The sequence below is a fragment of the Peromyscus leucopus genome, chromosome 16_21, assembly GCF_004664715.2.
Source record: "Peromyscus leucopus breed LL Stock chromosome 16_21, UCI_PerLeu_2.1, whole genome shotgun sequence".
Taxonomy (NCBI): Eukaryota; Metazoa; Chordata; class Mammalia; order Rodentia; family Cricetidae; genus Peromyscus; species Peromyscus leucopus.
Genome location: NC_051084.1, coordinates 59,144,746 through 59,162,736, shown reverse-complemented (window position 1 = coordinate 59,162,736; position 17,991 = coordinate 59,144,746). Strand labels below are relative to the sequence as shown.

Genomic DNA, 17,991 nt, shown 5'->3' with positions numbered 1-17,991 from the left:
TGATCTGGGATGCCTGTGCTGCCACCAGGGCTATGGTGATGTACAGGCCCAAGCTGCTACCCAGGACCATGTCTGGGTTCGTGGTCCTGCTGAAGCTGGGGTCTGTGTTGATGTCCATGGCCCATGCTAACACAGGGTCCCATAGAAACCATGCATGTTGAAATCTGAGGGCCATGTTGAGCTGGCCCATCCGTCACTGGCCATGGGATAACTGGCCCTGTTCCTCACTTGACACTGAAGCAGGAGAGCGGGTCCCACGAGAGCCAGACCTCCCTGCACTAGGGAGAGATGATCCCATCCCTCACCACAGATGTAGGAGAGCTGACTCCTCCCCTCACCTGAGGGGTGTGGTCCTCAGAGGCCCAGACTGACCAGCTTAACTACCACCCAGACCCACATCCTGGGCCTTTGGTTGCCCTACCCTAACATCTACCTTCATGGCTTGCTGGAGCACATGAAGGGATTAGTCCTGCAGAATGATAGCCACAGGATCTCCATGACTCAGGGCAATGGTAGGATATCCAAGAGGAGTTTTGGTGAGGTCCAGTATTAATGGACCAATGACTCATTGCAATAAACATGTGCAGGCAGGGTTGATTAGACAAAAGGGTATACTCTGGCATGCCGAAGCTCTCAATGCCACTAGAAGAGGTGTTGGAGAGTCGGGGAAAATGGAGGCGTGGTTTTTTGTTGTTGTTGTTGTTTGTTTTATATTGTTTTTAATTAATAGGGGGGAGGAGTCTTTTTGGGAGTTGTTGTAGGGGTGAAGGGCAGATATGGAGAGACTGGGAGGTGAATGGGATTGGGGTGCATGATATGGAATTCCCAAAGAATCAATAAATGATTATGTTGTAAAAAAATAATTTTAAAAAAAGCCATGAATTTGAAGGGGAGAGGGACTAAAGAGGAGACATGGGAGGGGCTGGAAGGAGGAGAGGGAAGGTTGAAATGATGTAATTGTATTTTAACTTAAAATTAAAGTTAACAATGAAAATGTGAGAGAAAACTCGTCAAAGAAGATAATACACAATTAAATCTAAATTATATTGTTCCACATATAATTGACCTTGGGAAAATCATTACAATTTCTTGGACCTCAGTTTTAACATTTTTATAAAAGAAGTTCTATATTTGTTATCAACTCTACAACAATGTCATCCATTCTTACTCTGTATACTTTTTCTAGCAAATGTAATGATCTGTGCCCTACTTCTCAGCAGACTTATAAAGAATCTTATTCTAGTAGGTTGAAAGAGCCACTTGAATTTTGATAAAAAGATATGGAGCTATTGCTAAAATGTACATCTTGCTCAAAATGAGCATCTACTTCAGGAAGCCTGAGGACCTTCAGAAATCAATCAGTAGATTCCACAAATCACATGTCAAGAATTAGTAAGGAGGTTCAAATTACACAATTACTACATATCTGGGGGCCCAGTACAGAAAGTCGATGTGATATTCTTGCGTCAAAGTGAGCAATAAATTGTAAGACACTAAAGAACATTTTCAAATCCAATAAAGGTTTATTCTACAATTCCATAAACTATCCATTTTCCACTTGAGACAATAGGTGGGTATCTGCAGCCTTGTACTTATACCCTTCCTATGTGAAGTACTTCAACAGTTTGAGTTGCTGCTGACCCATTGGTGAGACACAGGAGCTCCTCCAGAGCTGACAGACAGGAGAGCTTCACTTGCTGTCCCCCCACATCCAAGTCCAGTCGTGAGGGCTCTATCTACTTCCATTATGTCCCTAGGGAAGAAAATGATTTACCACTCAGGATGTTACCTAAGGCTAGTCCCATCTGGAGATAACTTACCACTGTCTGGTAACCAAACTGGAACAGCAAACAAGCAAAAAGTCTGCACACAGATTTATCAAGAACTTAGTAAAAGTGGGGGAAAAAAAACCCAAAATATTTGTATTCATAGATTATTCTCTAGGATGTTTGCACACATCTTGTATTATCAGTCTTATATGATTCTAATAAGAAAGGTAAAAGATGACTAATTAAATGGTAGAGATGAGATCTAAGCATTTGTTTATTCTTATGAGAAGGACTTTGGCTAAAGGACTCTAAGACCAGGGCCAGAAATAAGACAAGATCAAAGGAATTATAGAAACGCAGTTCAATAGTAGTTTCTTGAGTCTACTGAACCACCAGCATTGAGCCAATGTAAGAGCTGAAATCGATCATTCCAACTCTGTAGAGCACAGCCGCCATGCTTTGTTGAACACCTCACACTATCTGGCCCACACCACATACCTGCCTCCTGTCTATCTACTGTCTGCCTTATGTTCATGCTCAATGGATAGCTAAACACTCCCCAAATCTTAGAGTCTTTGTGATGTAGTATACCTGGGACCAAAAAAGCCCTTTCCCATCGCTCTGCCCCGGGGAAACCCTATCTGACCCAAACCCTTAGCCTCTAAACTACCTTCTCCATGTAAGCCCTCGTTAACTCCTGCCTACCTCCGGCAAGCCAAAGTTACCACTCCTCACTTTGGACCATATGTCTGGTGTTCACCATGGCACACCTAGGTGAACTAAGTTCACATCCTTCTTTCCCACAGGACTGTGCATTCCTAGAAGAAGGCTAGTCTAATTCCTTTTATACCCCCAGCTCCTAGCACAGTGTTGGCATATAATAAGATCAACATTTCTTGAAGAATGCAAAGGAGAGATTCTAGCTGACAGGCTAGTGGGATAGTCCAGTCTTCCTAAATTCAGAAAGTGGAACTATGGGTGAAATGAAAAATGATTAATAGACAATAGATCCAATTAGCTGAGTTATGAAATATAGAAATGAGAGATAATAAGAACTGGAAGATTATTATAGCCACAATTCCTAGTTAAAAGGACGGAGAAACTCTAGAGGCTATACTAAACATAGGAAGAACAGAAGGAAAAGAACATGAATTCTGCTTCAGGCTTCTGGACCCGATAGGCAGATGATCACCATTAACAGATGGTTAGCAGACAGTAGTGTATTCAAAGACTAAGCTTTCAGGAAGGCTATAGACGTTAAGGGCATGCAGTGGAAAATACAGAGTGGAGGATATCGAAGAGATACTGAAGAGAAGCATAAAAATTACTACACTGGGTACTACCTCTATGTAAAAAACAAAGGGCTGGGAAGAAGGAAGTGAGAGGGTCGGAGAAGCAAGCAGATGGCATGCTCCAAGAACATGAATCCAAACTGAAGAAGGGCCATGGAGCCCTCCTCATGGCGACCCCCACAAACGCAGCTTCACCAGATGAGGGAACAGAATGTAGAAGAGCTGCGGAGGAGGGTGGAGCTGGTGAGTGAGGGTGGCTGCTCCCTGAAGTGGCTGTTGTAACAGGCATGGGCAGAGCTGCTGTAAGTTCTGTCACTTGTCACTGCCACCATCTTATAACTGAGAGTGATCGGTGTAGTTCCGCTGCATTTGAAGCTTCTACTGCTCAGAGCCACTAACTTCTGCTTCTTTAAGAAGTTAGTAATGTAATATATGGGGTTGGAGATAGAGCTTAATGGCAGGTCACTTGCTAATGTGCCCCATGTCCTGAGATCATTGCTGGCAACACACACACACACACACACACACACACACACACACACACACACGACCTAGTATAGTTATAGTCTTGAGATTGGGCTGGGGAAATAGTTTGAGAGTTCATCTTTACTCTCTTTTAAAGTATGTCACAGCTCTTATGAATCATCTGTTCTGTGTTTTGTTTTGCTTTTTTTTTTCCTAAAAAGATAAACCAAGAAGATCTTAAAAGATCCCTTCCAAAGAGACACAGACTATCACTAAAGCTAATGAAAATTGTATATGCCTGCTGCTCCGGGCTGCGGTCAGGGTCTGACTGTGACCCTTCATACTTGAAGTCATTATTTCCCATGTGGTTTTCTCCTCCTGTCAACAAAGATCATGGACGTTGTTTAGTGCTGCAAAGAGGGGACTGACATGCCTCCACCCTTGCAGGGAAGTACATTTTATTGTGTCATCCACTATTTATGACCAAGGAGATCTATGGATTTTAGGTCATGATGGTGAAGGCTCGTGGCTCTTTTTAGCTGGTGACATTTCCATCTTGGTGGATTTATTCCATTAAATTTACCACTGAAGACTTGTGTGTTTTGATTTGGCAATAGTCGATTATGTCATTTTAAATATAGCCTCTGAAGCAGTTTGGGGAAGATAATTAAAATCCAATTAAATGCGGGGCTTTAGTGGAGATCAAATATATTAACTAAATAAAATATCCGGGGTCATTTCACTCTGCTAGTGACTTCCTGGAAATTACAGTCGATGAATTTCTGCAAATGAGGTGAGTCTTTCCCCAGGGAAGCCATAGGAAACTCAGGGAAAACCTTAGAGGAGCCAAGGGAACTGGGGGCAAACTTGGTTCCCAGTAATCACACACAAGGCAACTCCTGCCGAAAAACAAAGGTAGTCTATGTGAAACCTCTTCAGATAGGTTACCTGTGTGTTTTTTATATTCTATGTACATGTTAGTATCTTCCTGCTAAAACTTGAGCCAGACATAGGGATCTTTGCTTTGATTCTACCATGTCCCGATCACCCACAACAGTATCTGGCACACTAACTGACTCACAATTGTTGGTTACACGAGTGAGTGATTTTTCTAAGAACTCTCATTTTCTGAAGTTTTGCATTTCCTACCCAGGAAACCTCTCTTTAGAACTTCCTCCTGTTCTTGCCATTTTTTTCCCTCCTCGGAACACCTCCCTCTGGCCCCATGATACGCCATGCCTTTGTAATGCATCTCCCTGACTTCCAGAGATAGTGGTTCATTTTCTGCTCCACTGCTTAGAGAAGCGGGTCTTCCATGCACCCATCCTCCCCTCAGGAAGTGAGCAGCAGAGAATGTACATATTGTCCTCTTGGTCTTAGTTTTTTATTGCTCATCCAATTTTGTACATTGTCTCAGGATTTACTCAAACTTTGTGGATAATGTCCATCTGATCTCCCTCTTGACAACACAGTTACCATGGCTACAGTCTTGTGCTGAAAGAGGTAAGAAGTGAAGCCATACATTTAATATCCCATGACTTGTCCCCAAAACATTGCCTGGTAGATTCCTAATGGCCCCAGAGTAGCACAACAGACATGCCAGAGGAAAGGAACTTCAGGTTTTGTGTACACAGAAAGACCCCTTTTGTTTGCTATCTGGATCTCCTTTGAAGAGACCCTGCATGGGGACAGGGTTGGGTCCAGTTCTTTCAAGTCCATTGTGCTTCTTCTGAGCTTCCAGGCAAGGATGGAGCATACAGAGATCTTAGAGCTTCCTTATCCCACTCAAAGTGGAACCCCTAACACTTCTGGATCTGCCGGTTCAACTTGTACCTCCTGTTTCTGCCTCATTTATGCCTCGTGGGGCTCTCCCCATAAATCTCTTCCATATAAAATCCCATCTTGCCATTAGCTTTGTGGAGAACCTGAACAGACACCTCGAACAGTTGGCTACCTTACAAAATCATCAGTGAAAGGCACCAAAGGAAGATACTGTGGATGAAGGTGTCACTTTCTAAAAGCCTTATTGCACACACTGCGCCTCCAAATGCAGTCAAATGCAGGTTCTAGTCACATAATGGGTCAGTGGAGGAGACTCATGTTCACAGGGACAGGTTGTCTTAAACCCTTTGTCTAAGTGTGTACTATAATGAATCTGAATTTCTACAAGGATCCTAGCCTTTCGTTTCATTGCCTTCATCTGCTAAATTATCAACAATGGTGGCTAATATGTCAATTAACATGTTAGATCTCAAACGACAGTAATATGGGTCTGCATAAAATAACACATTTTACACAATAATAATTATGGCTTCATTTTCCATCCCAAACTCAGTAAGTACTTGTCACCTTTTGAAGGCAAAAGAAGCCTGTGGTGTAAAGATAATGAGTTATCTTCATCTAGTGGTGGGCATTAAGAGAAGCTATACCCCAACAGAAGGACTCACTAATATGAGTGAATTAAGTAAGAGAAATCAATAGGTAAAACTTTCAGACTAGGTACTAACTCTTGGTAGAAGATGCTTCCCTTTTCAGCCTAGACAGTGCTCTGAGCTAAGCCCTGGGGATTTGGCCAGAAGGCACCTCCAGCAGCTGTTGTCAAGGAGAAGGCTTATGTCAGCACCATTTATATCAAGTACACCCGGAACATTGTGTCAGCGGCATAAGTGCAGGCATGTCAGCATCTCTATTTTACACCCCCTAAAATGTGTACACTTTAATTAGACTGAAGCCCGGGAGTGGGTTGTTGAGAGCCCAACATGGAAGTAATGACTTCCTAAGGGAGTCATCCCTCCCCACCCTGGGGAATCATCTAATATTTGTCTTTGAAAAGCCGATCTCTCATGGTGTGCTCCCTCTAGGAGACTACTCTCAAAAAGCAATAACTTTACCCCCTGAATCTAGTGGAATATTTATGGTGAACTGGGATCAATAATTTGTCTGGACACCTGCAGACTTCTGTATTCTGCTAGTACCCACTTCAGCCACGTGCTCTATGTTCTTCCTCAAGCAGGTTGTGTCCCTGCTCCATTTAAATGGAGGAGAGAACATTTCCACAGAGAGAGCTAGTTGAATGACAGAATGACAGACTGCCTACAATCCAGGAGAGGCTTGAGGAGGCCTCTGAGGGAAGAGCAAGTTTCTCTGAAGGCAGAGATCAGTGAGCCCCCAAAAGCTTAAGAACATTTTCAGAACTCTCTCCTTTCCCCCACAAAGTGTTGAGTCTGTTTGGACCATTCTTTGGTTAAAAAAAAAAAAAATCTTTCTTGCAGAGTTTCGGCAGCGCATATACTAAAATTGAAATGATACAGAGAAGATTAGTACAGCCCTGCACAAGGATGATATGCAAATGGGTGAAGCATTCCAAATTTTTAGACAACTGAAACTGTTGTATCTTTGTATTTATTACTTGATGTAATAAAGATTATTTTCATTAACAAAAAAAATCTACCTTTATCATCTTTCTCGGTGCCTCATTAGGCTGAATGATGGTTTAAAGAGAGAACAGCCCAAGTTAATTTTTGAAAACCTCAAAAGATTTGGTTGTGTAGGGACAACAATGTGTATGTGAGAGAATTATATCCAGTTAGGTTTGGAAGATAAAGGATCATTTGAAGCCCTTCCTGTAGGGAGCAGGATGCTAGGAAGAAACATCAAAGGAGAGTTAAAACTGAACTAAGACTTTTGAAGGAGAAATCAGAGATTTCTTTGTGATGATGATGGAGACCAGATACTAACTTCTAACCAAACAGAACTGGTGCCTCCATAGAAGTTCCTCTCTGACCAGTAACTGAGTTCCTTACATCTCAGTATCTCCCGGAACCTCCTTTTGCTGAAAGGAGCATACTTCATATCATGAAACAAAATGCATATCCTGGAATGCATGCATAGATGTGCATGTATACACACAACACACACAGCCAGGGGCAGTGGGGGAGAGAAGAGAGACTTTTACAGCATACTTTTTCTTCTTTTCTTTTATTATATCTTCATACAGGGTTTCAATGTGTATCCCAAACTGGCCCTGTGGGGGTTTCTTCTTTCTTTGTGGTCTGCTGACTACCAGGCCACAAGGGTAGAAAAGGCAGAAGTGATAAGCAGGGCCTCGTCCTGCCTGTGGTATAATGGAAACAGCCTTCCAGGACTCTGCTCCAGTGTTACAGCTCAACGTTACTCAAGGGTGAGGGCAGTGTCTGGGGCAGAACCTAATCTGCATTAAACAGCATACACCTATCATAAGATTCCTAGTACAAGTCTTGGTTATCATATGTGGAAACACCGGCCTCTCATAAAGTCTAATTACCATATGGGCAGCAGGGGCAAAGCTTCCCCAGGGAACTGTGTCAAGGGTCATACTTGAGATAAGTCAGGCATCTGGACCTAGAGATATTCTCCAAATAAGGTCAGAGAGAGAGCAGGGAGCCTCTGCTGCTGGGAAGGAGTCCTCTATGTTGCACCAAGCTCGGAGAGAACTGCCAGGCCACTGTAGACTGCAACCTCTGACCAGTAGGGCCTCCCAACAGCCCAAACCTTGATATTCTCCTGCCTCAGCTTACTTGGTGCTAGGATTACAGGTTTGCATCATTATGCCTCATTGAAGTACTCTTGTTTGTTGCAGTAATTTTATGGGAGAAATGTAGAAAATGGTTACTATAATGATTTTTGCCAAGTCAGAGTTCTCAACTGTTAATTGCAAAGTCTTCACATCAGGGTCTTGACAGAAACTCAAAAAGAATAATGCAATGTTTAGTGTGGGACCAATATTCCCAATCAATAGCTCTCATAATCCCACTAGCTCTTACAAAAAATAATAAATAAAAGATTTTTTCTTTAGTGCTACCAGTATCTTTTCCATGTCTTAAAGATATACTTTCGGAGACATCTTTCTGGAACAGCCAGGGTTCTGGATAGGAGACCTGGGCAGGATATATTTGGTGTCATGTGTTACTTTGTTAACACAGAAAAATAAATTTTACTTGGACTGCATCTTTTTGAAGGCTCACAAATTGCTTTACAGCTGTCACTACAGAGCTACTCTTCAATCACTTTGAAGAATTATAAAGGACACACACACACAAAAAAAAAAATCTCTGAAGATGAAATAAGGGAAATGCTTCTCCTTCCTAATAAAAAGGAAAAAGGAGTATCGCAGGAAATTACAGACTGCTGGTTGACGATGAGCTCCAGAACCAAGGATCAAACAAGCCCTTTCAGTGCCCAATGAGCAACAGGCAGCCTTCCTTTTCAGAGAGCATCATATTAACTAGGATGATGAAGAGACTTGTTACATTTTGAACCAATTTTTAGCACCAATGGGGTTCTAATTCTACTGCACTGAATAAGTATCATGGTACTACAGACCTGGCTCTAGCCTCATTTTTTTCCAGAAACTCCCCATGCAATTCTGAGTAATCAGACTTTCATTTGTTGGATTCTTAGACTTATTAATTGTTAATGTTCTTTGAAATCTGAGAAGCTCAAAACTGGGGTTCAAATTCCCAAAGATATTTGTACCTAGAGTCAATGCCACTTAAGAGTAGCAGTTTGCCTCATGGGGGTATCCACCCGTTGTGATTTGTGTTTTGACGAAGGCTATTGAAATGGAAATGTTCTTATCTGGGTTATAAAATCCTGTTTTCTTCTTTCTTGTCCATAACTGATTATTGTAGATCTAGATAATTCATTCAAACTTAGTTGGCCAAATTCTCTCCAGGACATCAAATGAAAAGATGGAAGGCTCTTTTCCAGGTTTTGTGGCTTGAGCAGCCATGGGCAGCAACGCCTCTCACAATACCCTATACTAGACAAGTGCTGAAAGTCCTGCACAGGAACCAGAGCAAGTGCCACAAGTTTCTGGAAATGGTGGCATTGCAGATCAGCCTGAAGAGCTATGACCCACAGAAGGACAAACACTTCTGGAGCACCATCAGGTTTAAGTGCACATCTCACCCCAAGTTCTCTGTGTCCTGGAGACCACCAACACTGTGATGAAGCCAAGGCCGTGGAGATCCCCTACATGGACATTGAAGTGCTGAAGAAAGCTTACAAAGAACAAGAAGTTGGTCCAAAAGCTGACCAAGAAGTATGCTGCCTCTGAGTCTCTAATCAAGCAAATCCCATGTATCCTGGACCCAGACCTGAGCGAGACTGGCAAGTTCTCTTCTCTGTTGACATGCAATGAAAACATGGTGGCCAAAGTAGATGAGGTGAAGTCCATAATCAAGGTCCAGATGACGAAGGTGGTGTGTCTGGCCATTGCTGTTGGGCACATGAAGAGGACTGATGATAATCTGGCTGCCAATTTCTTGGTGTCCTTGCTCAAGAGGAACTAGCACCATGGGCAAGCCCCAGAATCTGTACTAGGGTGCCCCAATAAACCTTAGTGCTACCATCCCCTTGGTCTGCCTGTGATTGGGGGTAGGGTGTTTGTGAACTGTTACAGCCTTGGTAAAGAAAAAGAGAAAGAAAGGAAGGAAAGAAGGAAGGGAGGAAGGAAGGAAGGAAGGGAGGGAGGGAAGGAGGAAAAAAGAAAACAAGAAAGAAAGAGAAAGAAAGGAACCTAAAGATGGGGTATTGTCAATCCAGAGACACCAAAAGAGATTTTTACATTGTTAAAGAATGAAATGGAAGGAATGGGTGAATAGTGCTCTTAACACCTCCCTTGTCCATAATAGATGCCTCTCCTTGCAGTGCCTAGGATTACCAAGAGCCCTGGATAGGGACCTGTTTCCAATTTCTTCTCTTTGAGATACTCTATAACCCTACACTACTACCTAAAGTCAATCAGATGCCTCAAAAACCTTTAAGTCCCAGACTTATGGTGTTGTATTAGGGTCCCGTGACCAGACTCTGATTTCACAAAGTGATCAGATGAGGAAGTTACTTTTGTTAATTGGCATTATATTTCTTCTATGGGATTGTGTGAGATTGGGCTGTCATAACAGTGTCCACACACTAATATAGGAGCTCTACACACCCTATGGATCCTTGTTCAACAATGTTACTAGTGGTAATAAGGTAAGCTTGCTTTGTGAAATGAAACTCTTTATATAACTAATATAAGTATTATATAAATACTTGTATAAATATATATAACATAATAACATATAATATGGGCATCTCATAAACATCTATGTTATAAATTTAAATGTATTAAGTTCACATTTGATAAATTATTTACTAGAGGTCACAGTAAAGAATACTTGCTTTAGGATTGTAGGAGCCAGAGGGGTCAAGGGCACCACAAGAACATGGCCCACAGAATCAACTAAGCAGGCCTCATAGGGGCTCACAGGGACTGAAGTGACAATCACGGAGCCTGTGCTAGGTCCTCTACATATACCTTATGGTCCTTTATGTCCAACCTTGATATGAGCATTTGTGCCTAGTCTTATCATAGCTTGTTATGCCATGTTCGGTTGATATCCCTGGGAGGCCTGCTCCTTTTTTCTGAAGGGAAACAGAAAAGAAGTGGATCTGGGGAAGAGGGGAGATGGGTGAGAAGGGACTGGGAGGAGAGGAGGGAGGAGAAAATACAGTCAGGATTTAATATATGAGAAAACAACAACAAAAGAATACTTTCTTCGATAAACTGCTACATATACCTAAAAACAGATGAATTAACACCAAAACCAGTATTGGAGAATGGAAGCACTAATATACAATTTATCATTCAACATTAACACTGCATTACTTCAATGAGAGCTATAACTTCAAACTTGTAGGACTAAAGAAAAACACATCTATAACAAAAATATTTCTCTGTAAATCCATTTATGCCATTTGGGGATCCAAACACGAGACAGCAGAGTAGATGCGGAACTGGGCTGAATCTGAAACTCTCAGCTTGAAGCAGACAAGTCATGCTGAGGACAGGTGTACACCTGCATCTCTTAAGCCCAGCCAAGCACATCGTCATGTTAGGCCTGCCTCGGCTGTCTGAGTCTAAATCTTAATGCTACATCTCCAAGAGTGACCTTCACATCTCATCATTTCTACCTCATCTACCATTTTGCATTGGCTTTCTTATTTTGTTGCAGGTGAATGACCAATAACTAATCCTATAATTTTAGAACTTAAATAAAGGCTTTCACCCCATAGGAAGAGCAAGATTAGTTGAGAAAAAAAAAACAACTAAAAATAAACATTGCAAATAAATTTTATGTATGCATGACCCTTGGACATGCCAAGTATATTTTCAAATCTTCTTTAATCCACCCAATCAATCGTATTAAGTCAACACATTAGTCCTGTCAGTGCCTGGTCAAGCCCGAAGAATCAAACTGCGTGATTCGGGCTAAAAGGAAAGTTTTCATGCTGGAAAACTGTCAACTGTGTCATGATTTTTTTTCCTCCCAGTTTATGGGAGCTCATTAAAGCAGCATCCATCCCCCTTAAAACCCACCCACAATTTACTGTCAAATACATCACCCTCAATTAAAGGTTATTCTTCCTAATAATGTTTCCCAACATACACTCCTTTTTTTTCTTTTAAAAAAGTGAAGTGACTAGTAACTGTGAGAAAATAAGCTTGTTCATCACATTTTATCACTTTCCCTGCTATTTTTTTTCCCTGTGAGACACCACAGCCTTTTTATGTCCATGCTGGCTGTGCATGTTTGTGACATCTATCACTGAGAGCCATACCTGCCAGGACAAAAACACAGAGGAGGGAGAGTCATTGCTGGCCAAATCCCTTTAGACTATGTCAGAATGAGTGATGGTGGTAGGAACTTGCAGAAGAGCCGCAGAACCTGTGGGATGCGAGGATGCTTTATCTAGATCAGAATCTGTGCAAATCTCCTGCAGTGGGTATTTACTGTAACCATTTTTCATATTTAACATAAGTCACAATTTCATTTTTAGGGCTAAATCATTCAACATTCCAAGCTCCTCAACTAAGGACATTTTTTCAGTGTTTTATTATCGGATTTGATGGGCAAACAATGATTTGATGTTTACTTCTAAGGTCACTCAATGCCTTGAGACAGGATAACAGCTTTACATGAAAGCAGTATAAAGAATTGAAAAAATGCAAGCATTGTCTGGTCATTGCCAGTGGCTTTTCTCAGAAAGGAGAATTGTTGGGTTCTCTGTTACATTTATTTTAAAATTCTGTGAGGTCCTGCATGATGTGTTTCACTTCCCACTGAAGAGAGGGAGGGAGAGAGAGAGAGAGAGAGAGAGAGAGAGAGAGAGATAGAGAGAGAGAGAGAGAGAGAGAGATGAGATGAGATGAGATGAAATGAGATGATCTATTCTGGTTACTGTTGCTTTCATTCATCCTAATATGCCCTATCCAGGTGCACATGAGTGGGGATGCTCACATGGGGGAAAACATTTGGCCACAGTTTAACATTTAGAACTACTTCAATGCTGAGATGCTGGCATTATCTTCAAACACTATGTATTCATAGAGTCACATAAATATTCTCACAGGGTGTTTGCCATTCATGCAATTTTCAATGAGCCCTATTGCTTAGGTGGCTTTTGAATAAGGCCCTTGGTGACCTATGAGTAGCATCTGGTGTGTATGAATGGTCTTGATCTAAACATTTACAATACACAACAATTTTCAAAAACTTTGTGATTGTGGTGTTTTGGTTTTTTTTTTTTTTTTTTGGTGTTTAACATCTGGCATCTGGAACCCTGGACAACTGGAAGTGACTCAGGATCTGAACTGTTCTATTACCAGAACCTTCCACCCTTTGCTGTCCTAAGCTCCAATCCGGCTCTTTCTCCTTTGCTCCCGTGTCTTGACCACAGTTTACTACACTGTGGTATACGTTCTTATATGGAGGCGTCTGCTTTTCACAAACTGTCTCAGAGACCAGCGGACACCTAGGTCCCAGTGACCACGGTGGCTACCCATCACTGTTCAGAGCATCTGCCAACTTCACTTATCCCTTCGAGGTGTTTGCTTCTCAACCTTAACGCTTCATTCCCACATATTACTGCCAATTTTACCAGTTGTCGTGAGCACACAATTCCGTTAAATCTGAAAGTGGGTGTAGCAGGAATCAAAGTTTGGTTCTTGCCAAACGTATCCTGAAAGCTTTGGGAAAACCTCATAACGGGAAATTATAACACCAAATAAAGATAACCAAACAAGCCCGTCAAATGGATCACAGGTAATGCCACTATATTCAGCTAAGGAGACAATCTTAAACATCTAGAAAGGATCTTCATGAGGGTTGTTTGCCAGTGCATTTATATCTTGGCTCCATCCTCAAGAAATCATAGCTAGAAAGTGCAGGATCAGATGGCTCTCCAAACAAAAGGAAAAGTCTTTTTTTTTAATTATTTATTTTTATTTTATGTACATTGATGTTTTGTCTGCATGTACGTCTGTGTGAGGGCGTCAGGTTCCCTGGAACTGGGGTTGCAGACAGTTGTGAGCTGCCATGTGGGCGCTGGGAATTGAACCTGGGTCCTCCAGAAGAGCAGTCAGTGCTCTCAACCGCTGAGCCATCTCTCCAGCCCCCTAAGTCTTGTTTCTCATTAAAAGATTAGCAAGTTAAAGGTATGATTAAATGTCTATGAACACTCTTTTTTAAACTTTTCACAACTGACTTTTGAAACATAAACTAACCAATTTCTGATAAAAGAACTCCTTACAAGCTTTGTCTGGGTCCCTAACTTCCCCACTGTCCCCATTACTTTTCATTGCTATGATAAAACACTAATGAGACCAACATGGGGAGGAAGGGGCTGACTTGATTTGATTTACAGGTTACCGTCCATCATCCAGGGAGGCCGAGGCAGGGACTCGAGGGAGGAATCTGGAAGCAGAGACTAAAGCAGAGGCCACGGGGGAACTCTGCTTGGGGCCTTCCTCTCCATGCTTGTTCAGCTGGTCTCCTCCTGCAGCCTGGGACCACCTGCCCAGAGATGGCAACATCCACAATGGCCTGGGCCTTCCTCCATCAACAATAAATCAAGAAAACACCACCCAGTCATGCCCACAGGCCAGTCTGGTGGAGGAAATTCAGAACCTCAGTTCTTTCTTCTCATGGGCCTCGAAGTTTGTGTTAAGTCGACAAGAGTTAACGCACATACTCACTAAGAGCAGTTTAAAGAAACCCCAAGCCAAAGAAGGGATGTGACAGCTCCTTGGTGCTAATGCACTGATAAAAGCCATGAGCTACCTATGGTCATGATTCACCTAATGAAAGACACTGAGTGGTGAAGACAAGGCCTATGGATTTGGGTCCCTCAATGTCACTCCTAAGGCCAGGTGCACACATTTCATTCTAGGGTTGACCACACACAACAGCTTACTTCCTTTTTGCTTAAGTACCTACAAGTTGGGTTTCTAACACATTTAACAATTATATATATATATATATATATATATATATATATATATATATATATATATATATTAGTATACTAAAATTTTGGACATCTCCTTGTGTGGCTTTGAGGACAGAAGAGTGACTAACAAGACCATAGCCCAGACCTCTCTAAGACTTACAGCCTAGTTCCCCAATGACTGGAAGGGACTGCAAATGGGAATTTTATATTTGCATCACAGTAACATTTGTATTATAATTCATTCATGATGCATTAATAATGTCTGACAGATCCAACATGGGCATTAAAGGTTAGAGTACTTCCAAGCCATAACCCTTCAACGAAATGCCAGTGGGAATATGCCCTCCAAGTGATACTCCTTTGTCATTGTCAAAGTCAGAATCTGAAAGCGAAGCTCTGGTCTCACTAGGCAAAGCCATTTCTTCTGAGAGCTGCTGACTCACGCCAGGTGTTTACCTTGTAGGTCACAGTGCTTCGAAATGTCTTATGAGTGGTGTGCTTCCAATAATGGCACGGGAACAGGTAAGAAGTATTACTTTATTCATGAACTAGACCAGAAGTTTGATTTATCCCTAAAACCTTATGCTCATTTGCATTGCAGAATCCATTCTCGAGCAGAGAGGAGGGTAAGTTTTTTCCGTGCTAATGATCCAGGAATGGAGCACTCCCTGGGAAGCCCTCAGGAAAGGTCTTGTACAAATCAATACTGCCAGTCAAGTGTTTCTTCCACTGGGGATATCAAGGCTAAAACTCACTGGGCAGGAAAATTCAGGACTGGACCCCAGTATCTTTAATTTTGATGAAGGTTTTGTTTGAAGTCATTTACAATAAAAGGCAAAATGAATTCTAATCTTCAAGCGAAGAAGAAGAAGGAGGAGGAGGAGGAGAAGGAGAAGAAGGAGAAGGAGAAGGAGAAGAAATTTTAAGATGGAGTTATTAAATGGCCCAGGAGAAATAAACTCACATCAAACGAAGCTGAGTCTGTTATTTCTGAAAAGCCTTTTTTTCCTCTGTTCCTTAAAGAGCAATCACACTGATCTAGAGGGAATTTTATTTTTATCCTTTCTGGCTTAACTTCTGTTTATTGCAAAGGAGGTTAATATCTTCCCTAAACTTGGGTTTCGTAACACAGCATTAGGACCTGACAACTAACATCTTATTGAAATACCTGGGATGAAACAAAACATCATTGGCTTGTACTTGCTCCTATAAACCTCAGTTTTCAAAAGCTTTCCATGTCAATTACCTCCCATAACAAAGCAGGTCACGCTGGCCTCCTGATGACGCTGAGAGGGTCATATCATCAGTCAGGGCCTTGCTTAGACTTCACAGTCAAATCTAATTTCTTGTAGTTACTCCTGAGAGTTAGGCTGCCTTAATCAATTGAATTCCTGAAGAAAATGAGGACCCCAGAAGTAAACCTGAATTTATTAAAAACAACCTTGCAATCAAAATTTCCTGCAGCTACAGGGCTTGCTAATGCCATTCACCCAATACGTGCTACTCAGCAGTTTTAAGGATGTATTTTCTAGACTATATTGAGGTCTCTTCCCATTAGAGGAAAAATGTTGAATGGAATGCAATTCATACAATATTAATCTCTTGCTCTACTTTACAGCTTAGTAATAAAGTTATTTATGCTGCCAGAGGCATTTCATGACATTAATGGTGGAAAGAGAGCAGTAGACAGGTGGACTGAGTCTGTGATGGTGACAAAGGGCGGAATAACAGCATCTCTCTGCAAGGCTACAGAACAGGGCCATGAGCAAGAGGAATGACCCTGGAATGAATTCTTCATACGATACACAGAAGAGTAATTGATGACTAGATCAATCTCTGTCCTATCTCCTGGAACAAATGAATAGCAGAAATTGTCAATTAGATGAACATAGTCTAGATGTAGGTCAACTAGCTGCCAATCACAAAATCTATCTCTTTTCCAGATCAAATATATCCTTTCAGATCTAATTATGTATTCTGTGTCTAACTCTCCACATATTATCACAAACTATACTCTCAACCACACTATGTTTATTCACATGGACATATTTTTATCTGATTATGCAATTTTATAAACCTTTATCTATTCTATTTTATTTTTTCCTACATCCAATACCAACTAGAAAATGGTAATGCCACCTTGCCCAAGGGTTTGCTGTCTCCCACAGCATCCGCTACAATGGTAAATACGAGACAGACACACACAAAGTGTCTGTAAATAAAGAAATACAGAGCTAACATTTTGTCTGATGGAAGGTTATAATACTGTCATTTTCCATGATCAGATGTAGACCGTTCAAAAAGAAGGGAGTCATGCCATAAATAATTCAGAACAGAAGACCTGAAAGTCATTTATATTTTACTTTGAAATGCATTGAGGCTGGCCACATCTTTATAGAAATGTGCAAATACAAAAACAGTCCACAAATGACGATCTGTGTGCTGTGGTAAGCACAGAGATGAGAAGGGTACAAGAACATTTGTGGTTGTGTCTGATCAGTTTTCCTCCCCAGCCAATCCTTATAGCATCTTACATCCTCCTGTGTAACTGTCTGCCCCGTCTGGTGAACTCCAACAGGAAAGCAAACTCACACATCACTCCAGGCTCTTCCATCTGATTTCTCTGTTATTATGTGCAACCTAAAGGCTGGCACCTCAATAACTCTTACACAACCTGCTCTCTTTCCTGCAGTTTTGAATTTCAGACCATGTGATGGAAAAACAGAAACAGAGCATTCCAGAGCCGGTAGACACTTAGCATGCTCCTAAGGATTTCTAGATACCCACATTCCCTGAGCATCCAATATGTGTCCTGTGGTCTACCTATAGTTTCTAATCAATTCATTTATAATATTTATCAGAATTTTCTGTCGTTTGTGCACAAGCTGCTACCAGAGATGCCCTGAAAGTATGAATGGTTTCTCCAGTTGTCCTGGAAGCAGTGGAAATGCCCAGTCCTACTTCTCAAGACTGCCCGCTGTATATTTTTCCTGGAATTATATCACTTCACTAAGCTTTCTGAACCAGTGGTTCTCAGCCTACGGGTCTTGGCCCCTTTGGCAGTTGAAATGGCCCTTTCACAGAGGTTTCCTAAGACCACCGAAAACAAATATTTACATTATGATTCATAACAGTAGCACAATTAATGA

General features: G+C 41.6%; 1 long non-coding RNA gene, 1 other non-coding gene and 1 pseudogene across 2 annotated transcripts in view; all 3 read left to right on the top strand.

Moving 5' to 3' along the window:
• LOC119086775 overlaps window positions 1-17,650 on the top strand; it is a 52,977-nt gene extending 35,327 nt beyond the window's left edge. Inside the window, exons 2-3 of the long non-coding RNA XR_005090129.1 lie at window positions 15,306-15,364; window positions 15,444-17,650. This is a non-coding gene — a long non-coding RNA (uncharacterized LOC119086775). The remainder of the gene's footprint in view (window positions 1-15,305; window positions 15,365-15,443) is intronic.
• On the top strand, window positions 6,798-6,899 carry LOC114692400. The gene has a single exon (XR_003734409.1). It is a non-coding gene; the product is annotated as a U6 spliceosomal RNA (small nuclear RNA).
• Window positions 7,260-9,996, top strand: LOC114692326 (annotated as a pseudogene).
• Window positions 17,651-17,991: the final 341 nt, after the last annotated feature.